Here is a 25,662-nt window from a genome sequence, read left to right on the forward strand (position 1 = left end):
AGATATAAGAATGTTCTAGGTATGGACATATATCTTAATATGGAAAGTAGAATGAGAGAAAAATGTTTGTGAATGATAAAGTTGTTTCTGTGGTAAAGTAAAAAGTTGTAGAATTTCTAAGTAAATTGCAGGTTTGAGGCAAGAAAATTTCAAAAGGTGTGTGTAAATTGGTTATATAAAATTAGCACAATCAGTTAAAGTTATTTAAGTCTTTTTCTTAAGGTCAAATATTAATGTACTGATAAAAATCAATGTTTAATCATCTGTGGGTTGAAGATTTCTTAAAACATCAATCTGCTCTTATCTTTCAAGATAATCGCTTGTGTCCACTAACTTTTGTTATTTAGAGAAACTAGTTTTAAAGGAGTTAGGATTTGTACAACTCAGGTTAAACAATAAATGTTATTTTAGAGTATTATATTACATTACTGAGTCTATGTTTTTCTTTAAAAGCTAAACTTGATTAATATAAGAACATCAGTGTAATCATGGTACTTTTACTGACTTCTTTGTTAAATCTTCCAATATGTAAATCTTTAAATAAGTTTTAAAAGAATATTTTACCAGGCTGTTGTTCTTCAAAGTAAAGTTGAAAGATTTGGGATTATAAAAATTATGTTTCTTAGTTCATAGCTATTATAAAAAATAAATATGATTATCAATAATACAAGCAACAACAGGTGTTGGCGAGGATGTGGGGAAAAAGGTACACTCATACATTGCTGGTGGGGTTGCAAATTAGTGCAGCCACTCTGGAAAGCAGTGTGGAGATTCCTCAGAAAGCTTGGAATGGAAACACCATTTGACCCAAATATCCCACTCCTTGGCCTATACCCAAAGGACTTACAATCAGCATACTACAGAGATACAGCCACATCAATGTTCATTGCTGCTCAATTCACCATAGCCAGATTGTGGAACCAACCTAGATGCCCTTCAGTTGATGAATGGATAAAGAAACTGTGGCATATATATACAATGGAATATTACTCAGCCATAAAGAATGACAAAATTATGGCATTTGCAGGCAAATGGATGAAACTGGAGAATATCATGCTAAGTGAGATAAGCCAATCTCAAAAAACCAAAGGAAGAATGATCTCGCTGATAAGTGGATGATGATACGTAATGGGGCGTGGAAGGGGTTAATTTTAGGGTTAGAGTTAGGGTTAGGGGGGCAAGAATGGGGGAGGGAAAGACTGTATAGAGGGAAAAGAGGGATGGGAGGGGTGGGGGGAAGGGCAAAAATAACAGAATGAATCAACCAACATTACCCTATGTAAATTTATGATTACACAAATGGTATGCCTTTACTCTATGTACAAACAGAGAAACAACATGTATCCCAGTTGTTTACAATAAGAAAAATAAATAAATAAATATGTTTTTACTCTTATTAATTTCATTTTGTATTTTCCTTGTAAACTTTATAACTATTATCTGTTAGTGCCTTACAGAAGTATAACTTCTAATATAAAATAACCTAAGTTAATTTGAGATAATAGGCCAATACCTATAAGACAGACAAGATGTAAGGCCAACTTCCTGTACTAATGCTGACCCCAATTAAATGAAAGGGGTAAAATAACTAAAGTTATAGACATTAAAGGTAAAACCCAGTAATCTTACTTTAAGACTGGTGAAACTGGTTTCCTGGATGTTTAAGACCAAAACTTGGAGACTATAAGTGAAGGAAATAAAGGTACCAAGAAAGAAAACAGCCAATATTTGACTCTTGCTTTCTGAGTCAGCTTGAACTCAGGGAACAAGGGGACTTGTTTAAGGGCTTTGCAACTCTGGGTCACATGACCTCCTGATCAGGGAGATTTATGAGACCCTGGAGAACAGAAAACTGACCAGTGCATATATTGCAAAGAGGAGGGTCATTGGAGAAGGAGACATCCCTGATGTTTCCAAAGGAAGCTACATGGTCAATGAGACCTTGACCCATCCTAGAAGATGGTACTAAAGGAGCTAAGAGACTGCTCTCAAGTTCTCAAGAGTGAACCCCTGATGGAAGTCAGCTGACTCTTAACAATATATAGGAACAAGGTCAATTTGACCAGCATAGTCTTAAACACCTAGCAAAACAAGTTATTATCAAAACAGAGCCAGACTTGGACATTTAAAAGGAAAGACAGCAGTACTTTTAATGTAACTTAAGATGTGGACTGTGTCAGCCCCACTAAGAGTAAGTAAGACTGCAGGCTACAAAAGAGGGATGCTTAAATAGGAGTACCTGATAACTATTAAAAGAGACTATCAGACTCAGACGCTTTTTAGTGAATAGTCAATTTAAGGCCTATAAATATTCCTAACCTCCTACACAGGTAGCTTGATCTGTGTTGCTAGTATAATTAGCCCTAAGTAACAGAAATAAAGGGATCTCTACTACACACAGAGGTTGTGCCAATTAAAAGGTATTTTACAAAATTCAGATGATGTTAGCTAGATTAACTACATCTTACAGAAGCATCTGTGACATTATAAAAACTAAGTGTTGTGTTTACATTCTTTAACTCTGGCAATTAACTAACATCATTAAAGATTTATATTCCCAAATAAAGGCCATGTCCTCACTGACCTTGTCATAGGAACAACTTCTTAGCTCTTGAACTTCCTGGTAAGAGATTACTGGTTTCTGTCATCATCATGATATTCATTGACATGTTCCAGATGCCATGAAACTTACTTTGTATTAATCTCATTCTAGTACTCACATCTTTTGTTTCTATCATAGAAGCACCCACCTCCCAGATGACTTTACAATCTGTTGCTTCCAAACCAGACTTTTACCATGGACCCCTTGATTGGCCCAAAACATTCCTAAAAGGGAAACGCTTGCCTCATGTCACCCCCTCTTAGCTCAAAGCATCCAGAGTGGTCATAGTTCATTTCCCCTTATGGCAGTAAGTGTTCCCATCTCAGAGGGGGAATTGAGGCTGGGGGAGGGAAAGGACAGTCAGTGTAGGTAATGAATGATTGGGTAAGAAGATGGGGGTTGATTCAAAAGGAGATAAAATACTAATACCTCCAGAGTACTTCCCCCTCCTCCAACCTGTTACCAAGGTTACTTGCCTACAGGGAATTGATCCCCCTGCAAGGAGTTGTAATGAATGTACCCTGGGCTGCTCCCTTCCTGCCTGGAAAGCTCCTTTCCCACCTTTTGGCCACATAGGCAAGGTAAGGGGAGGAGGGGATATGAGAAAGGAAATCTGAGATCTATAGGAGGGGAAGGACACCCCCACTCCCTCAGGCACCAACTTGGATTCCCTCCTCTGTGGAGGAATCTCTCTCTCTCTTTCTCATTCTATTTAAATAAAACTTTTTGTGCTTGCCTTGGTGTTTCTCTGGTGTTCAATCTTCAACACCAGGAGAACAGGACTCAAACCTGATTCTCATCAATTGTGTCATCCTGATAGTTCTTTTATAAAAATTTTATTTGATCCTATCAACAAACTGTTGGGAAGGCAGTGGAATTACAATCATTCTCTTTTGTACATTAAAAGTCAAGACAACTCTGGTCTTGCTCAACTGGTTAGGATATAATTTCACTTAACTAATGTTTATCGAGCAGTTATTTATTAGGCACTGTATGTGAAGCACTTTACATGAATATTCTCATTTACCTGCACAGAACCACTTTAGGGTAGATGATAATATTGTTTTCTTACCCAGTATATTTTTTAATGCCTACTGCTTAGATTATTGTGTATTTTTGGAATTTTGGTACCAATTTAACTATAAATGTATGCCATAAAGTGTATGCCAAAAATATTTGAAAATTTATTTAACAGATATTTATTGAGCACTTAGTATTGTGCCAGGCACTATTAATAGATGTTGAGAAAGCCTCTATTTAAAAAACGGACTACCAATGTTATATGATTGCATATCTAGAAAAAAGTTTATTATAAGGAATTAGTTTTCACAATTATGGGAACTGGAAGGTCAAAATCTGTAGTTGGGACCTTCAGGTTGGAGACTCAGGACAGCTAATTGTGAAGCTGAAGTCCAAGGCTGTCTGCTGGAGAATTCCCTCTGACTCAGGGAGAACAGTCTGTTGTATTCAGACCTTCAACCAACTGACTAGATGACAGACACCCACATTATGGAAGACCAATTGCTTTACTCAGAGACCACTGATTTAAATGTTAATTTCATCTAAAATGCCCTTCTAGTAAAAGACCCTTCAGCAAGCAAAAGTTGAGAGAATTCATTGCTATGGGTAATCTTAATGGAAGTTTTTTAGGAGGTAAAATAATACTACAGGGACACTAAAGACCTAAAGATAGCATGGATATTTCAAAAATGGTAAATATATAGGTAAATATTTTTTCTCATTTTAAATTTCTTTCAAGGATATTTTATGGTTTAAAAGTAATAACAATGTATTGTGATAGCATATGTACAAGTAAAATGGATGGCAACAGCAACAGGAAGCCCAAGAGGGAGAAATGAAAGTATAGTGTTTTAAAGATTTCTATACTCTGTGTGAAGGGACATGATATTATTTCAAATTAGGTAAGTGAAATATATATGTACACACACACACACACACACATATGTATACACATATACACACAATATATTAATGGTTAAATATTTATATTTATATATTAGTAAATATATATATCAGTGTATCTATAGATATATACCTTTAACTTATATCATGATAAATATATATATATATATATATATATATATATATATGTGCTATGTGCTATCTGTAATAAACGTACTTTAAATAGAAAGACACACTTTAACTATAAGGGATAAGCAAACATAGCCCATGCACAAATGAATCCAATGAGAGCTTGGGATGGCTATATTAATAGATGTCAGTACAGACTTCTAAACAAGTAATATTATCACAAATGAACAGAAATACTTCACAATGATAAAGCGATAAATTTACCCTAAATATGTACTAATCATAAAGATACATGCCAATAATAATTTTAAAATGTGTGAAGCAAATTCACATTGATAGTTGAAGATTGTAACATTCTTCTCTCAATACACCAAGCAGACAGAAAACCATGTTTAGAGAAGACTCAGAGAGCAGTACCAATAATATTGAACACAGAAGATACAGAACAAATTTTGTTTACAAATACACATAGACCATATTTTATGTCTTAAACACACCTTAATAAATTTAGGATGATTGAAAACATAGATCACATAGAAGTAAACTGGAAATCAATAGTGGAAAAATACATGGACAATCCTAAGTCAAGTTGTACAGGATATATCCAAAGTAGTGCTTATAGAGAAATTTTCAGTCAGTTTTGGCTACTCTAGCAAGAATATCATAGACTGGAAACTTAAATGACAGACATTTATTTCTGATAGTTCTCAGGGCTGGGAAATCCAAGGGTTAAGGTGTCAGCAAATCTGGTGTCTGATGAGGAACCTCCAGCTGGTTTACAGATTGTAATCTTGTTATATCTGCATATGACAGAGGTGAGATGAGGAGGGAGAGGAAAAGGAGAACAGAGTGCTCTCATGACTCTTATAAATTTACTAATCCTATACATTAGAGATCCACCTTTATGACTTAATTTTTAGTATCCCCCAGTACTATTCCCACATCTAAGACCATTACATTAGGAGTTAGGATTTCAACATATGAATTTTGGATGAACACAAATATTCAGTCTGTAACAGGAAACACTGCTTATATTAGAAAGAAAGTCTCAGATCATAAAGTGGTCCAAGTCTCCACCTTATGGAGCATAAAAAAAAAAATGAGCAAAAACTTAAACTATTAGGGATGAAATAATAAAGTTACAAATTTCAATAAAATTAAAAACAAAATAAGGTAGAGGAAGTCGATAGGACCAAAATCTAATTATTTGAAAAAATTAAAATTGATAAATCTGTGGTCAGGTTGATCAAAAAGAAAAAAGTGAAATGACATGAATTGCAAATTTAAAAAAGAAAAACCTAAGACCTATAGACATGAAAATAATATGAATAGATCTGCCTATACATTTTATAAGTAAAAGCAAGGTTTCTCAGACATTTCCATGTTGTATCTGCCAGGAGTGCTTTTAGCTGCAAATGGTAGAAAACATGACTGTCAGGAGCTTAAACTGTTTATTTTTCATCTTTTAAAGGCAACAGTGCTAGGGCTCTAAGATGGTATCTCCCCATTTCACTGATCCTTTTTGCATTGTCACAAGTATTAATCATATCTGTATCCAAAGATGAAAGATGGGGGCTATAAGCAAGACTAGTCATGTCTGTCTTTTTTTTAAAGAAAGCAAAAACATTCCTATAAGCTGCCCACACTAAGCAGATTTCCTGACACCTCATGGGGCAGACTGGGTTATAAACCCTTCTTGAGGTTCAGGGGTTGGAAAATCTAGTGAAAGTTATTTAAAATGGAGATCAGGCATGGAAAATCCCCAAGCAGATCAAACCAGTTAGGCCTTGAAAGTAAACTTCACCTCTTTTGAATTTGCAAACATAAACAAAACTTAACTTGCTTGTTAGAGAAAAGCAGAATTTAAACTCCATAAATCAGAAGCTGCCAACTAACTTGCATAATTAGGGACTTTCCAGAAGGACAGACCAAATAAAGCAGTGTACAACTGTCACCAGTCAAATGCCATCTTTGCTTTGTATTTGTATTCTCCTTATGAAAGCCTGTCCATGTGCTTCAATGGAACCCACAGTCTTTTTCAGTTGCATGGTTCCTAATTCATGAATTGCTGTTGGCTCGGATAAACTCTTTATAATTTTTATTTCATCTTGGTTTATCTTTCAACTCACCTATCAAAGGACAGCAGGAGTTTCAATGTTTTGCCTTGTGTTATCAACTGAATTTCAGCCATTATTTTTCTCAAATGTTTCTTCTGTCCCCCTTTCAGGGGGATTCTAATCATATACATTTTAGGCTACCTGAAATTATCTTGCAGCTCACTTAACTTATTCACTTTTGGAAGTTATCTTTTCCATCTGTTTTTTTAAAGGGAAATTTCTGTTGCTGTATATTCATTCAAGTTGAGTAAACTTTTCTTTGGCAATCCTAATCTTCATTAATCCTATCCACTGTATTTTTCATCTTAGACATTGTTTTTGACTGTGGAAGTTGGAGAATCTTTTTATCTTCTATTTCTCTACTTAATTTATGAACATGTGAAATTTCAATTATAACCATTTTCATGTTCTTGCTTGTTACTAATAACATCTGTGTTCATACTGGATCAGTTTTAATTGATTTATTTTGTTCTTCTTTTTCAGTTTGTATTTCTCTACTTCTTCAACTGCCTGGTACATTTTTATAATTTTGTTTTGTTTTATATAAACTGTCTAGGAAATTCTAGAAAAGTTGTAGGCAAGGTCTAGATTTGCAGAAAAAATTGTGATGATAGTACCAAGAGTTACACACCTCACAACACATTTGTCTTACTATTGGTATCTTATATTGGTATAGTACATTGCTATGAATGAACCAGTATTGATTCATTATCACTAACCAACTTCCATAATTTATTCAGATTTCCTTAGTGTTTATCCAATGTCTTTGTCTGTTCCAGGATTCTATCCAGAACTCTACATTACATTTAGCAGTCATTTGTCCTTAAGACAAACCTTATGACACACAGACCTCTGTTTCTGATGACCTGACTGTTTTGAGGACTACTGGTTAGATATTTTGTAGAATGTCTCCTGACTGATCTTTTCATCATGATTAAGCTGAGGCTATGAGTTTTTAGAGGAAAACTGTTATCAACTTATCAAGGATAGATGTTAACATGATTGATCACTACTGATGTTAACTTTGATCACCCTACTGAGGAAGTGTCTATCAGATTTCTTTACTCTAAGGTTATCTCCACCCTTTAAACAGAGAACTTTTTGAAAAAAGTCACTGTACACAGTTCATGTATAAACTGTTCTCCCCTCCTTGATGATGGAATATATCTACATGAATAGTAGATATTAATGCGGATTAACTTTTTATTGGATGCCACACATATTGAAATTTACCTTTGCTTTTAAGTTTTGTTCTGGGATATAGTTATAGTATTTGAAAATTCTTTGATCCTTTGGGTTTGATTTCAAGATTTATTAGGGACAGAATAATTTGGCATAGATTATGTAGCACTCTGCAAATTATTCTATGCCAGTTGCTCCTGAGGCAAGATTCTGTGGAGTATTCTAATAATGCCCTGTGAGTTTGTAAGTTTTTCCAATCCAGTTTGTGGGAACAAGCAATATTCACAGCCTTAGCTGAGTGTTGAGTTCTAATTCTTCTTGGATGATTCTTGCCTTACGTAAGTATAGTGGTTTCTGCTGAATATTTAAGCAGGACACCCTACAGATCTTTGAATTTCTTATTCAAGGTTTTGTTCTCCAGGACTCACTCCTGTAAAACTCTAGCAGTTACAGTTTTCTCAGACCCTCAGCTCCGTGTCTGCAACCCAGAGAGTTTGCTGGATTGTTCCAGTTTTCTCTCCCTGCTCTCAGGCATGTAAATTTACCAAAGGAATTAAACCCATACAAAATAGTATTCACTTCATAAATTTGCCATTTCCTAGGGGTAGGAGTCAGTGTCACTCATGGGCCAGACAATGTTTTAAAATTTTATTTCATGTATTTAGTTCATTTTTTCAGATCAGAAATAGGAGTGCCATTTTTAAAAACTAATGTTCAGTTATCTGGAAGTACCTGCCATTTTCACACTAAGTCATTTTCTCACCTACCTCTAGTCTCTGCAGATTCTGGCTGTAGATTCTCTCTTTCATATTTCTTCTTCCTTTCTCATCTGGCACACACTGCTATCTTTTGCATCCTGTACTAGAACTATTTTCATTCATTCATTCATTCATTCAGCTGATAGCTTTGAAAACTTACTTGGTGTTTTTATGCTATCATCTATTTTGATGCTCATAGCATTCATGAATTGACTTTCTCAAATTTATCCAGTCATTAAATGATGGTAGAAGGGCTTGCATTTTTGTCTGTATGACTCTGTCCATGTTCTTTCAATTATGCCTTATTGTTTTCCTTCATAATTTTTGAGCAATACAACATTTCTAGTCTTGAATTCAAGTGATGTAGAAGTGGTCCTATTAATAGAAAACAGAATTTGTAACCTCAGGTATATTAAAATATGGTTAAAAGAACAATCACACATTTGAAACAGAGAATAATATAAGATAGTATAGGACAGTGTGAAATGAGGAGTCACAGAGGATCCTTGGGATACTTTTTGAGAGATCATAAAATGGGAAACTCAATCATAGACAAAAATTAATGAAGGATATGTGGAGGACATGTAAGAGGAGTAAGATTTTGATGAGTAGTGAGGATTTGACAAGATCAGATCTTCTTAATTAGTTTGCTGAGGTCTAGGAGTATTTCAAAGAAGTATTAGAGATTTGTCTAAGATATCAGTTATCTCATGCTCAGTTTGGTTGATGAGAACCAGCAATCACCCATTTACCATTTATCTCTTAGGGCCAAGAAAGTAGTACTATCTTTTATGAAGGGAAAAGATTGTGAAGTATTGGGATAGATAAGAGTAAAGCAGGTACAGGTAAAGCATGAGAGCATAATATCTGAGAAAGCTCAGATAAATGAGTTGTGAGGCCAGGGAATGGCACCTATGCATTGTACAAATACAATGCCCATTTCTTTTATTTTTAAACCTATAATCGATTTATTCAAACAGTTGATGTACACATCTGTAATGGTAACTTCATCCTCCACTCCTGGCTCAATACTAATGGAAGTAATCAGTTTAACAATCTCAAAAGGACTGTAAAAGTCAGTGAGCTTGTGGATTCTCATCTGAAAATAATCCCATGTCTTGGAACCTTTACCACAAGGTGTTTTTCTTGTAATGATTCTCCAACTCTTGGAGGGCATGCAAACAGGTCTTTTCATTTTGAGAGTCTTTTCCTTTGTACCTCTGATCAAGCCAGCATACGCTTTCTTGGTTGATTTCATGTTTTGTCTGGTGAGGGTAATTTTAAATCAATGAGTCACCACCTCTGGTTGCACAGGTGTCTTTCTGGTATCTTTAAATGCCAGGGCTGTGTCATGACTTCCTGACCAACTTGTTCCTTGGGAAAAGAGAGAGCAGTGGTGAGTCAAGAGCAGAAGCAGGCAGATCAGTGCTCTGCTGTAACCATAACCTGTCACTGTCAAAAAGACAATCCCCACTTCTAATACCATTTGTTAAAAAAGAAAAGAAGAAAGGAAAAAAGATAAAATGAAGAAAAGAAAATACAAAATAATTTAGAGGATACCTCCCAAATCAAAATAAGTCTCTAAATTCTTAATTTTAAAATTTCCATTCCAGTGTTTTGTCTTCTTATTTTTCCATAGGGCTTTATGACATTAGTTTTTTGAGGAAAGTGGGAATAGTAAATACTCATCTTTATTTAGTGACCTCCAAACTTTTTTGGTGTAGCAGGACAGTATTTTGAAATATAAATTTGCTTATCTGAGAATTTGTGTTTGGGCAGAGCTAGTTCTCCTCATCAAAGGGAAAGGAGTCTAACTTCCCAGATTATAAACAAGATTCTGTAAGTTTGGGAAAGGGGAAAAAGCTGGATGAGAAGAAAGAGAATAAGTTCCTTCTGCAGGTTTCTGAACCAAACCTTCATCCTGCAATGCTGTACCTTTCCAGAGTAATCTCTAAGGTTGGAGGGTACACCAACTGCAAGATTCTCTACTCCATTGTGGTCTAGGTGTGTCAATGTTTATAGCAGCTCAATATATAATAACTAAGCTATGAAACCAACATAGGTGCCCTTCAACAGATTAATGGATAAAGAAATTGTATACAATGAAGTATTACTCAGCCATAAAAAAGAATGACTTTATGACATTTGCAAGTAAATAGATGGATCTGGAGACTCACATGCTAAGTGAAATAAGCCAGCCCCTAAAATCAAAGGTTGAATGTTTTTACTGATATGTGGAAGTTAATGCATAATAAGGGGGGTGAGGGAAGGGGAAAGAATAGATATCAGTAGATTAGACAAAGGGGAATGAAGGGAAGGGAGAGGGGAGTAGGAAAAGGAAAGACAGTAGAATGAATCTGAAATGATTTTTCTGTGTACTTGTATGAATATACCTTAGTGAATCCCACCATCATGTACATCCATAAGAATGGGGTCCTAAAAGAATTAAAAGTAAAAAATAAAAAGAATGGGGTCCTACCTAGAATAAATATATTCCATGCTTGTACAAATATGTAAAAATGAATTCTGCTGTCATGTATAACTAAAAAGAACCAATTTAAAAAAAGAAAATGGAAAAAAAAGAGAAATAGATGCACCATCCTTGAAAAAATAGGAGGACAGTGAAACACATGTCCCTGAAATAACCCTTTCTGTTTCCAATAACATACTAAAGTCAAGGGAACGATGGCAGTGGTCCCCGAGCAGAATGTCCAGATATGTATTGTCTTAAAAATGCTGTTTTCTTATACACTGGAAACTAGTTCAGCTAGTGTTATCTGTAAGACCTGCTTAGAAACTGCTTTTGTGCACATATGCACATTCCTTTGAGTGCTGGTCATATGATAGGACAAAGCAAGTCTAACCTAAAAAACCTCCTCCCCATAGTAAGTGGTGAAAGCACTGTGGAGACAATAAATATTCATCTAGCTACCATTGGACCAAGCATTATGAGGGATGGAAATACTACTTTTAGGGGAGACATCAGAGGTACCTTGAAGAACAGATTGCTACTTGTCCAGAGTATCACTGCTAGACTTTTTGGTGAGGCACCATGAGGTGTGTAGGTGCTATTTGTCCAGCCCATCACCACTAGATCTCCCCATAAGCAATTTTCAGTAAGCCTTATGTCTTAAATGCCATCTCAGTTCTCTAAGGATCCTATCCCACTGCCCTAGCACAACTGGATTGGGGATATTATAAGCTGCATGGTATGTCTAAGGGAGATAGACCTTAGGTATCTTCCCAGAGTGCCTGAAACTTCTCCCAGAAATGTGGATTCAGCCAGATTCTTTATTGTGTAAATGATTAGCTGTAATACTGGGAAGTGGAAGAACTGAGTGTCTCACAATGACAATAATATTCTCCCTTATCAAATGGGAATCCAGACATCTCAATGTATGCTAACATAGAGGAAGATAATAGTAAAGAACTAGATTCAACAGGGCACTTACAAGCTGATGTTGGATGCCTTTCTTTGCCTACTCACACTCCATGGACATAACCTGGCATACCTCACAGAACTCAAGTACCATCCTGGGGAGAAGAGACATGGAAGGAATTTCAAATTTACTAATGATGTATCTTATATTACTGAATTTACCTGAAGTTGATCAATATTGTATTTCCTAACACCAGACACAACAAGGATTCAAAGTACATATCATAGTGAGACATAGTGAGAAGTAGTTTTTTTTTTTGTCTCATGGATATGAAAGCTGAGACTCAAGGTCAATGGAGGGTGAACAAAGTAGCAGTTTAGTTTTTGAAACAACAAGGAAGCAGAGCTTGCACAGGAGGAGTCCCAGGAGAGGGTTGTGGGATGTTTCTGCATCCAATCAGAGTGTGACACACTATGATCATGTGCCCCCTGTCCAATCAGAATGTTGATCATAAGCTGATCATGTGCTGATAACCTGCTTGATCTCATGCTGTCTGGCTCATCACATACCTGGTATGTGAAGTTGAGCAAGTAGGGATAAGGAAGATAGAATTGTTTTAAAGTCCCTGCCCGCTCTGGCTATCATGTTTGTGGCTCCTGTTGTCAATACTTTTCTGAAGGAAAATAGTATGATTTTGCACATCTAAATATATGTCTTGAAATTTTGTGAATTCTGTACCTTTACTGTTGGAAGTCAATTTAACTACCAGTTTCAAGAAATTAAGAAGAAAGATCCATAGGTCCTAATTCTAACCTTTTTAAAAATCAGTATCTTATAGTGTTTCGCCTTTATTTTCTCTATTTGTGAGAGTAAATTTGGCATGTTTCTTCTCATTTACTAATGGTACCTGGGGTAAGGGCACCATATGGTTTCAATTTTTCAGAGTGCTCCTTTAGTCGTGTAAGTTTCACCATTAGCCTTAAAGATAGGAGGGAATTTTTTGTGTGACTATTCCTGGACTTGGCATTCATTTCCCAAGGTTTTGCTTACTTGGAAATATATTCCTGTGATCTTGGGAGAGAGGTATATTCAAAGTAGAGGCTAATGTGAAAAAAAAAAAAAAGTCCTTGATTTTATTTTTTTAAATGTAATATGATGCACTGTCCTTCCTAGGTAATATGAATAACCTTGATGTCTTGAGTCTTTTGAGCTGAAAGACACTAAAATTGGGCCACTTGGGCATCTATAATTAATGCTATTGATGTTTAACATACATCATATGCTTTCATTGACTTGGTTAGGACTGGCCCCTAGCTTGTTGGGAAACAAGTTTCCTTGTACAGAATGTTCCCTGCCTCCATTCAAGAAGGGGGGCCAGTCAGAGGAATTGGTTGTTTATTTTTGAGCCCATGTAAAAGGAGCTTCTGAGCAGATACCTCCTGCTGTAGGCCAAGCCTGGCAAAGAGGTCATCTTTGTTGCAAGTGGCTGAGGAATTGCCTCCCCTGCTGATGATTGGGGATATATTTTTAGCAACAAGCTAAAACTTTTCATTCTTGAAATTGTTTTCATTTCCACTCAAAGAGGCAAACTGCACGAGTTGGAAAAAAAATTAAAATAGGAGGCATAAGCACTAATAGGAGCCGTGTGTCCAAGTAAAAAGAAACCTGATGAAATTGCTTCCCCTGGTGCTGACAGCTTAGTCCTGGCACTAGGGTGGATCTAATAGCTGTAGGCTAAAAGAATCATTTCCATAGTGCAGTTCATAATGATAATGTAAATTTCACTTAAGTATACATGATTACAGAAAATTGCACAGAATTGCAACTGACTTTGTGCTGTACTATTTATGGAGCAATATAGATTTACCATTTTTTTCCTCTACATTCTATGGAAGACAACTGTTTTGACTCCAGGAGAGGATAAAGGTTCTGCAGCATTGTGTTAACATGTATTATATTTGAACTCAGGCTTGCCACACATTTTCTGAGTGCTGACAATGGTGGGAGATGGGGGGATTCTACCACATTTACCAACCTGCAGAGCCTGACCTTGATTGAAGTATTTTATGGAGAGACAGAAAGTACTACGTGTGTGTTTATGACAGATGGAAACTCTTCAAAGACACTCATAGTTGAAGAGTTGTGTAAAGATAACCTTTATAACATCTATTCTGTCATGAACCTTCTTAACATGGTGTTTGTCTCCTGAGGCACTTCCTTGCCCCATAACATCTCATCTGGTTGTGTACATATTGAACCTGTCTCCCTTTTGTATGTTTCAAAGGGGAGAGTATTGTGTTTTCTTATTTGGCTCAAACCTGGTACCTTGTCCCTGGCAGGTCTTCAATAACTACTTGTGGAATTAAATTGTACTGGAGTGGGATAATTTCTTATGAGATATAGCGAGGGGTAAGTTTTTTGACTTGTGAATCAGAAGAATAAGATGTGTGGACAATGGAGGGTAAGATCAAAGTAACTGAATTCATATTTTGAAACAGAAACAGAAGTGGGGCTCTCTTAAGGGAGAGGTTCCAAGAGAGGGTCACCCTTGAGTTGCTGCTGTCTAGGTGTTTATACAGTGTTCCTGACCTTTAAAGTTATTGGCTAATGCTTTTAGGGAAGGGTACTTTCTGCATCCAGTCAGAATGAGACACTCTGTGATCCCTGTCCAATCATTGATCAAGCGCTGGCTGTCTTATCAGATTCTTTATACTGTGAAGTTGGGAATGCTGGAACAAGAAACATGGAATTGCTGCAGTTGAAGTCCCTGCCCTGTCTAACCTTTCATATTTCTGGCTCTTGCTCTCAATTATATCTAAATCAAGGCAAAATCTGTGGCATGAAATGATATTAAAGTCATCAATCACATCTTATTGGAGTCTTAAATGGCAGAATGATCTATCAGTTGTGGCAGAAAGGAGATGTCAGGCACATAATGTGCTTTTAGAGTATTTTGACAGAAGTGACAGGGAACTCACCTGAAGAGAAATAGTCACCTCATCGAAAGTGATTGTTACCAGTTCACTCATTTATTCCTCACAACAAATCTCATAGGTGGATATTTTTCTTTTCATTTTACATATGAAGGAATTGAAGTTTAGAAAGGCTAAATACCACATTTCCCAAACTTATGCAGCTAGGATTGACACTACCTCTAAGACCTATCCTTAGCTCTTTCTCCCATATGTCATGTCCTCTAAAGAAGAGGGATATTGTACCTGTGACACTCCAATTTACTTCTCCTAAAATGCCATTAACCAAGTCACCTTCAGAAAGAATGGTAAGAGACAGAATTAATAATATTTCTGCCAAGATTTCAAGAAGAATCTTATTGATTTTTCTCCATCTATTGATTTTTGATTGACTCGTAGGAGCTTCTTGAGAGTCAGAGTGGCATGTAGCTCAAATCTGGTTTACTCTTGCCCTTTTTTCTGTGTTCTCTGGGATACAAATGCTGCTTCTGGGTTGTGGTGAATAATGACTTTTCTCAGTAGTGACTGTGGAAGTAGGGGTCCTGAAGCTGGCTTTATCCAGAGGGTTGAAATTTCTTGGTGGATTTGATGGGATGAAACGGTCAGAGAGAAGTAGAAGATGGAGAAGGAGCATTAAAGAGATTATGCACAGGATTCTACTGTAATAGAAAAAGTTGCCTCTCCTTTTCATAAGCCATCTTTTTGGGGAAAAGGGAATGCATATGGAATACCTCACCTCAGACACATTTTATTGCTGACAATATTATTCAGCAGTTAGCATGTGCATATTCCAAGTACAAAAACAAAAGACCCCATGGAATTAGTCCATAATTAGTTGGTAATTACTGTGTCACAAGAGAATATTCATAAACATTTCTAGACCTTCCAGCCGCTTGGAAATTAGATCTGGAATTCTTCGGAGAATCTGGGCTCTTTGATAATGCATTCCAACTGCATTTGTTATTGGTGCCATACCAAGGACAGTGTGATTGAAATGCCCTATGACTTTTGCAGCATTTTGACTTTCAGGCATCATTTCTCAGATATGAGTTTTGCCAACAAATAATTCTGAGTTGTTTTAACTAACCTCACTAGTGCTATGTATTGATTTAAAATAAGAAGGAATTTGGGGTGTGAATATAAGATCCACGTATTTCCTCTTCATAATCATGGTAAATACCTCACTACCTCCAACATGAGTGAAGAACCATGTAGGTGACCAAATACAGATAGAGAAGAGGGAAGTCATGCAGACTTGTCAATGACATGGAAGGAACCCTGTGGTCCTTTACGAATTACTCCCTCTGAGGTGTTCCCTCATTTCAGACAAAAGGTTTCAAGTGTGGGGCAATCATTTTGGAAAACTTGAACATAACAGTAAAATGAATTTATGTTCAACTCCTGGCCAGGAAAGATTTCAAGGTCATCTCCATGAGTACTCTCTGCTACCCATTATGCAGTCTTGCAATCTTGTGGTTTCTGCCCCTATAACTTTTAGCATGTTGTTCAGTTGAGAGTAGTTGTTTAATAAATAGTTTTGGAATAAAGAAAGGAAGGGAAGAAATGAGAAAGTCCAAATAAGTAGCATAACTTATGGAAGGGAGACTGACTCTTTGAAAATCATTAGCTCAAGTCTTCTAATTTACAAATTATTGTTGAAAGTCAAAAACTTATTTACAAAATTCATGAAATGACAAAAATAGGGAGCTGATCTCTAAACCCTTTTTATTAAGAGTAGAGAGGTAAGGGTTCATGAAGTCTCCTGGAATGCCTTATTACTTTTCTTTAAATATGGGTTTCTTATGTCATGTGTATTAGGTATTTTAAAACATTTGTAATAAGATCTTGAATTCAAAATGAGATGAGATAGTGAATAGCATTTGATACACTGAAATTACATTCTTATTGTCCCTTTACAACTCTTCAAGGTGTTTACTATTTTTGAACAATAACCTATAAGCTAATAATTTCCAATTTGCTGGTTTCATGAGAAGTTGAAACTGTCTCCTTGTTTCTCTACAGCAAGAGTTCTTAATCTCTTGCTTTCAGTACCTGTTTACACTCTTAAAATTTTTGAAGACCCCAGATATTTTTTATTTATGTGAGTTATATCAATGACTACTTAATATATTGGAAACTAAAATTGAGAAAGTTTAATCCATTCATTTATTAATACATTTAAAATAAAACAAGCCCATTACATATTAATATAACATGTCTTAGAATAAAAAGCAAATTTTTTCAAAACAAAAAACAGCAGTGTGAAGTTTGGCATTGTTTTACTGTGTGACAAAGATTTTAAAATTCTGACTTGATAGAATACACCTAGATTCTCATATTGGCATCTGCATTCAATGTGTTGTGCTTTTATGGGTTGAATTATATGAAATTTGAAAAGTGGGGAGCAGTTATAAGCTTTTCAGCTTGTGTTGATTATGGATATAATTAGATACTATATTCATCAAATGATATTTTCTTAAAGGTTAGTCACAATGTAGAATCTGGAACCAAATCATTGAACTTTCATACTCTGTGAAATAATCTTGTACTTTTTTTTTACACATTTTTGATTTTTGTATCAGTATTACTGGACATTTGGAAAAGACTGAGCTGTATAGGTCTTCCAAATATTGATACATTTTATTAAATAGCATAAAAACTCATACTTTAAGTAACTTCACCTGCTATATTAGAAAAATAGACAAGTATGGGGAAGCTGTTAAGCTATCCCTGGTAGAAAAAGTTCATTGGCAACAAAACTCTTTTTTGTGACAGGTTCTCTTTGTCCTTGGAACAAAAGGACACTTGCCCCCCCCAAATAAAAAAGAAGTTGTTCTGGGTGTTGAGGGTATAGCTCAGTGGTGGAGTACCTGCCTAGCATGCATGAAGCTCTTTCTGTTGAGTTATGTTCTATCTTAGAGCCACATTACTTTAAAAGCATCCTAATTATCTTAAACAGTATTTCTTGATTTAATGAAATTATATACATTAAAAAATATATACAATGAGAACACAAATATTTAGTTCATGCGGTTTTTGAGATGCTTATAATTTTGGTGATGTGGCAGATAGCTCAACAAATAAGTCTTAAAAGGGCCCTCATACCACATGCATGGACCTTCAAGGGAGAAATCCTCAGTGAGCTCTGGAGTGACTGAACTTTCTAGAAAGGGTTCTTCCCACAGGAGAGAAGGTGGCCTCTGCAAATCAAATACTGTACCAGAATGGCTTAAATTATCTTTCCTGGCTCTCCCAATTGCACTTACCTTGCCTCACTCCCACCTTCTGTTTTAGCTGTAATTCATTCTTTGTCTTAGCAATGAAAAGAGCAGTGTATTTCTTCCTTTCTCAGTAACCTAATCTTATGCATATACATGCATCAGACAAAAAAGTGGAGTTGAGCTTCCAGAACTATATTAAACTCCATTAAAATCTTTCAACACAGTACTCTTAGAAAACATTTCTTCTTCTGTGTTCTCGTAATACCACTGAATAACTGTGGGACTGTGGGACAGTTATTAACAACAACAAAAAAAGATCATCATTTGATTCTTCCTATTCCAATTTTTTAAATAAAAATGTACAACATATTGATTTTATCTGGCAGAAGATAAACTAAATATTGAAAAACTATTTCAAGTTGTGATTACTTATTTGGTTTCATATAATTCTCAAGTTTCTCTCTTTATTAACTTCTTTCATTTTGACACCTTCCACGTTTTAAGTGCAGGGATAAATAGTTAGAAACTACTATGGATCAATTCTGATAATCTTCCTGCATACATATACAAACACACACCACACCACTACACAAAGATTTATCTACACAGACACACATACATATATACATACATACACATTTGAATGAGGATGATTTAGGTAATTACAATGTGAAGCATCAGATATTGATACTGTTTAAGTTTTGTAGAGAGGACTTCATATTTGTTTGATTTTTTTAAGGAGGAAGTTGTCAGTTTCCATAAACTTATCAATATAACTGATTAATGTTACAGCCAAGTTCCCCAAAGAAGTCAATTTTTTAAGAGACTCAAATGTTCTTCACCCCTAATGTTTCATATCTGGTTAGTTTTAATCATACATGGATAGAAGCATTCATTTCCTTTGTTGTTTCCTATCTACTTTCCATTCTGAACAAGAGATTTAAGATTCTGTTACTCCACCAGTACATGGTGTCCTAAATTAAAAAAAATACATATATTTTCACAATAGAGGCAGCCAGTGGACAGATGAACAGCTCACTGAAATAAGATGAGCCAAACTTTTTGTTCTTTATACATTTATATTCTCCACCCCCAACACCCTTTCTCAAGGGACTGGTCAGGATCATTCACATAAAAACAAAACTTTGATTGTTGAGTTTGGCTTATTCTGCTATTTAGAAGGTGCGACAATTTTATTCCTAAAATGAAAGAGATGGATTTTGTAAGCCAGAACACACAAGGGAAATCCACTTTCCTTGAAAAATCTGGCATCTTTTTAACCTGGCACTTAAGGCAGTTCTACAAAAGGTCTACTTTCCATTTCCACACAGAGGCAGAGAAGTTGTAAAGCTAATTCAGAGGCACAGTGTACAGAATGGAGCTAAGGCCTTCATGAAAAAGAGTCTACATCCAACTCATCTACTGTTCAGCAATCTTTAGGAGCTTTCTCTGCCTACTTAATCCTTCCTCTGTGTTTTATGTGATACAAAGATACCATACATTTCTGAAACAACCCCAACACATACTAGAGTACTTTATCTTGGTATAGTAACCAAAGATGACTGACTGATATTTCTGTTTACTAACACCAACATTCCCCCCTCCCTAGAAAATTATACCCCTTATTGTTCTTCAGTATGGAACTGACCTGGGTTTTCCCAAACTTAATTTAGTATACTATTACAATGTATATTCAAAAACATGATCATAGATGCTAATATCCATCATAGATTTTTAGTACCTCAAAGATTATTGAAATATTCTCATATGTTAAATCTTAAGAAATATCTCAAAACATAACATTTGAATCAGCAGCTACCCTGAAAATGTTGGCAATAGTCGATAAAAAATAAACTCCCTAGCTATCTAATAAAATATTTTTGTATATTATCCTGAAAAATATAGTATTTCAAACAACTTAGTAGCATGTGTTACAAAATAGTGTGCAAAGGGATTCCCCCATTATAAGACATAAAAACTAAAATATTAATGCCAAAACATACTAAAACATCCATCATTTCAGTATTTTGGGACTATAACCAAGGTTGAAGTATCATAAATGTAAAGAATGAAATAAATTTGGTGGGCTTTTATACTGAGAAGCTGATATTTTTGGATAACTGAGGCAATCATTCTTATTTGCATCCTTTTACTAAGGTATTAAAACTCAAGTAAGATTCAAATTTAAGATTTCAAATGTTTTATTTCTTATATTAAAACTTAATTATGTGTAGATTTTTTTTGTGATGGTGTCTAAGTGGATAACCAAGCAACTGGTTGAAAATTGAGCATTCAATACCAATCTACAGGTTTGATGAACATTCTTTAACTGAATGGATTCACTTTGCTTGTTGTTTGGCTAACTTCTTTTTCATGTAGACACAGACTGAGAGAAAAATAGCTCCACTTATTTCCTTTGGCATTTGTTAGGCAAATAGGTTCCTGTAGTTAAGTTGCTCTCCAGTAATAGAACAGCTAATAAATCTAACTGAAGATTCTTCTCAGGCTACCAATTATCCCTGAGTATTGAAGTCTAATTTGCATCCACTCATAGTTTATATAAAGCTTGGTTTTTCTACCACTCATAAATTCCTACTCTTCTTCTGATCTTCACTGTGTATGGATAGAATATGGTGCTCACCAAAACTTTTGTCTCAAAACTTATAATAGAATTTTAAGAATTTGAATATTCATTATCCTAATGGTTTGGTAAGTTGCTTTTTAAATCTCATTTGCCTTTCATGATATAGGTAAAATTTTCCTGATCTTCCTGATTGACTCACTAACCAATCAGATCAATGAAGGAGCAAATTTTTGGCTCTTAGCAATATTGGTAGCAGAGTAATCTTTTATCTTGATTTTCCCAAAGAACAAATTGGCAAACTCAGACAGGACCAAATTCATGAGAATCATATCTATATCTATATATCTATATCTATATATAGCATAATATATATTAGATATTAGCATATACAGCTATCTAATCAAATATCTTTGTATTTTATACTGAAAAATATAGTGTTTTAATTCATCAGCCTGCTTCACTTTTACTACAGTCACTGTCCTGTAAACTCTAATCACAGCAGTAATGCTATAGAACATCCTGTTGACATAATGACTTTACAAACCAATAATTCCTTTTCTCCTTACATTAAAAAAGAATTCCATATGTAAACCTACCAGTCATTTCAGTGGAAAGGCCAAGTGGTTTGGATAAAACAAGATCTTAGTTGAACCTTTGCCTTAAACTGAAATTGAACCTAAATCATGTTTGAGGTTCAAAAAGTTGAGTTAACTTTTTCCCCTTTCTTTTAATTTTTGTGCATCTCTGCACTTCCTGGTTTTGGTTGGGAGTAGAAACCAAAATACCGCAAGAAAAGCTATTCTTGTTGCATTTCCAACTCTTCAAAGCCAAAAAGCACTGGAAATATCATGAAGAAAACAGTTCCCACCTAATTTCTAGCCCTGAAAGGTTCAGATAAGTTTGAATAAACTTTGGATAATGTTGCATCTATTGCTTGGAGAATATCTAAGATAGGTAGTGGTAAAAAAAATGATTAAGATGCTAAAGGGAAGGAAGTAAGATGATAACAAATTGGACGTTTTCTGCAAATTAAACTAAGAATACTATCATAATCAAACCAGGTGTTTGAGTCATACAAAAAAATCTAGAATATAAAAGATTTTGGATGAAAGCTTTGAATTCAGCTTTTAACATCTGAAGTGTTGCCATTTATGAAATACTCTTCATAATTTAATTATATTTATATAAAATATGATCACATGTGTCTTTTTATTTCTTCTTCCTTTGTTTTCAGTGTGATGGATTGAACCCAGGGGCATTTAACCACTGAACGACATACGCAGCCCTTTTTTATTTTTTATTTTGAGACAGTGTCTTGCTAAGTTATCTAGAGCCTACCCCAGATGCTGAGGCTGGCTTTGAAATTGAGATCCTCCTGCCTCAGCCTCCAAAATTGCTAGGATTGCAGGCATGTGCCACCATGCCAGGAAGCCAAAATCCATTTTGAAATAATTTCACTTATTCCCAGGTTAGGGAACTGTGGGGAATAAATCCTTATGGGTATAATTGTATTGTTTCTTAAACTTAATTATGTAACTGTTCATTGGTGTGATGGTGTCTAAATGACACCCATGCAGCTGAGTGAGCATTCAGTACCAAGCAACAGGTTCATTCAATGCTGTACAAAAGCAAGTTGTTTATTCAACAAGTCCCTATTATTTGGTGTGTATGTGAAGTGCAGCATGAAATGCTAGGGCGTCAGCAACAGTACTCTCCCTTAAGCACTTATACTCTGGAGGAGGGGACAGTCAAGTCAATGACTGGAATCTAACAGAGTTTGCTAAGAGCCATGATAGGGACAGGCCTGGAGGATGGAGGAACATGTAAGGAGGTCCCTGAGCCAGCCTGGATGCTCAAATAAGAACTCCTGAAGGTGATTGATCTCAAAGAAGAATAGGAGTGAGCCAGATGGAAAACCCTTTCTCTGGATCAAAACCTTCTCTCATTGTCTTTATTTTCCAAAGGTAACTTGAGAGAATCAAGACTTGATAGAAGAGTTCAAGTGGGAATGGTGAGACTGTGAAGGCAAAAGAATGACTCAAAACTGCAGACAGGAGATTGGAGGACAGGGATCAAGTTGGGAAGACAGAGAAGCACAGGGTTGGGGTCACTTGATAAGTAGCAGCCAGATGTGCAAGTAAGGCAAACATGGGAGAAGAGCAGGATCTGGTTGGAAGAAGATTGACCCACTGAAATCAGATTTTAGGAACACAGGTCCAGCCTCCCTTTGAACACTGGAGGGTCAAGATTTTATTTTTTATTGATATTATCACTTAATACAGTGTGGTATTAAGTGATAATATTAAGTGTGGAGTTAGACAGATGGAGTTTTAATTCCTGACTCCACATCTTATAAATTCTATGACTTTGGATTATTTAACTTTTTTTAGTCTCTAAACAGTGAAGAGAATGGTATCCCTACTGTAGGGTTCACATGAGAATCAAATGAGATCTGTTACGCAAGTGTGCCTACCATACTTCTGGTACATAGAGATGCTCAGTAAATGGTAGTTTCCTTCCTCTAGCTTTGAAGACTCACCATTTTACCTCTTAGACAAAATTTCCCTCAGAGCAGCAGAATGCCCATACTACCTATTCTCCAAATGTCTTGTCTTAGGAATAGCATTTTCTCTCCTTTCTCACCACAGCCTTTGCTCTTAGGGTTTTGTAGTTGTTATTCCCCAAACATGAATGGCAGTCACCTCATTGTAGAAATGAATAAACTGGATCAGACAGGTGAAGGAATTTGTTCAAGGGTACAGCTGATAAATGAAGACTTTTGAATCTGAGCCTCCATAAACCCAAATTCTGTGTTCTTTTTAGTCATGTCCACCGTGTGCTGAATAACATATAAAAGGTACATCTTCTGGGAAAATGATTTTGTAGTTTGGATTCTGTTCAGCAAAGCAGATTCCAGAAACATTCACATTGAGAGGTTCGTTTGGGAGAGGTTTGTATACATTTCCTTATTCTACCAATGAAGTGAAAACAGGATAAAGAAAATCTTCATAATCTTCACTAACAACTGGGAGGGGTTGAAAATGAAGCTATCCCTTACTTTTATCCAGTCAAGTGAGTACTTCATTCTCTGAAGATAAATAAATGCATATCTGTTTAAAGATATTCTATATAAACTGGTTCAAGTATTAAAAATATGCAAGGCAAATAATTCAACAGTCAGTATTCTTGCCAAAAATAAGAAGGAAAAAAAGACTTTACCCTGAATACAGACAGCTCATATGTTGACCACCAGGGCAGATCTGAAATTTAAATCTGTCTGAATTCATTGCATGAATTTGCAGCTTTTACCCTGAATTTCTCAGCTCATTTATAGAGAAGGAGGCCGTTTATCATTAATAGCACCAGGATTTTGCAATTTTCCTTTCACAATGATGGGTACTTTGTCCAAGGAAAAACATTTTAATTCTCTATGTTTGTGTGTCTAAGAGATTGCCACAATAGAGAGACATATTCATAAACTAATGGTATGACATATAACTTTGGTTTTCTTTATGTATTAGGATTGCCTAGAACTTTTAAATGTACTTTCTCCTATGAAAGAACTCATTCACTCTTCCTAAGGAAACCTTTAAGTAAAGACATACTTGTAGCTGTCTGTTTGCCAGAAACTGCAGTTTCAGGTTTCTCCAGGGGAGGATGACCACAAATGCCACTCACTGGCCTAAATTAAAGTACTCATCTATAGCTGGTGTTTGAGGTTGAGCCATATACAAATAGAATTAGGGCCAGCCTTTACCAAGATGACTCAAGAGAAGTGCCCTAAGTTCTGCATTGGGCAGGGACTCTCATCTACCCTGGACTTTCTTGGTTTTGTGGTGTCTCAAGCAGAGTATTTTGTGGAAAGAAGGGAAATGGTGAAAGAGTCAGAAGAGGAAATTGCTGTTCTTATGCAGACATCTCAGAACTCTGTATTCTTTTCTTATACCACAATTACCTATTTTGCCCTGAATTCAAATGATTTTCCCATTTCATTGTGATATTTAGACAGTAAAATAATGAAAGGCACCAGTTGTTGGTTGAATTGTCTCCTCCAACCCCCAAATATGTTGAATTTTTAATCCCTAGTCCCTTAAAATGTGATCTTGTTCTTTTTGGAACTGGGACTTTTATAGGAATAATCAAATTGAAAGAGGTCATTAGGGTGGCCCCTAATCCCATAGGTCTGGTACCTCATATAAAGGAGAGATTGTGACAAAGAGAAATGTATGGGGAAAGACCATGTGAAGAAAGGGAGAAGATGCCCACTGTCTTTGATTCAGTTTTGTTTACTGTTGATACTGACATAATTGTATTTACATCTGCTATTTACTATCTATACTCTACATGTCATGTGTCCTTCTTGTTCCTCTGTCACTCTCTTACAGATTTTGTTTTGTGGAATTAAAAGAAAAATTTCTAAATTAATATTTATTTCTAAAAATTTCTGAAGTAAAAGAATATAGTGTAGTAACACTATATGGTATTGTTTTTTACTGAACATTTTTCAGTGTTGCTCTTAAACTTGCAATATATAGATATAGATGTAGATATAGATATAGATATCTACTCAATGTCTTAAAATTTAGGCCAACTTAATTTCAATTGATGTACAAATGTTACTACTATATAACTCTATTCCTTTTCCATTCTTGTGAAATCCATTTTATCCTAATTATGTTTCTATGCTAAATACTCTGTGCCACATTGTTATAATTATTGCTTTATAATATTTGATATCTTTTAAAGAGATGAGAAGAAAGGAGTGCAAACATATATTTGTAATTTGTTTTAATG

This window comes from Sciurus carolinensis, chromosome 4 (assembly GCF_902686445.1).
Source record: "Sciurus carolinensis chromosome 4, mSciCar1.2, whole genome shotgun sequence".
Classification (NCBI taxonomy): Eukaryota; Metazoa; Chordata; class Mammalia; order Rodentia; family Sciuridae; genus Sciurus; species Sciurus carolinensis.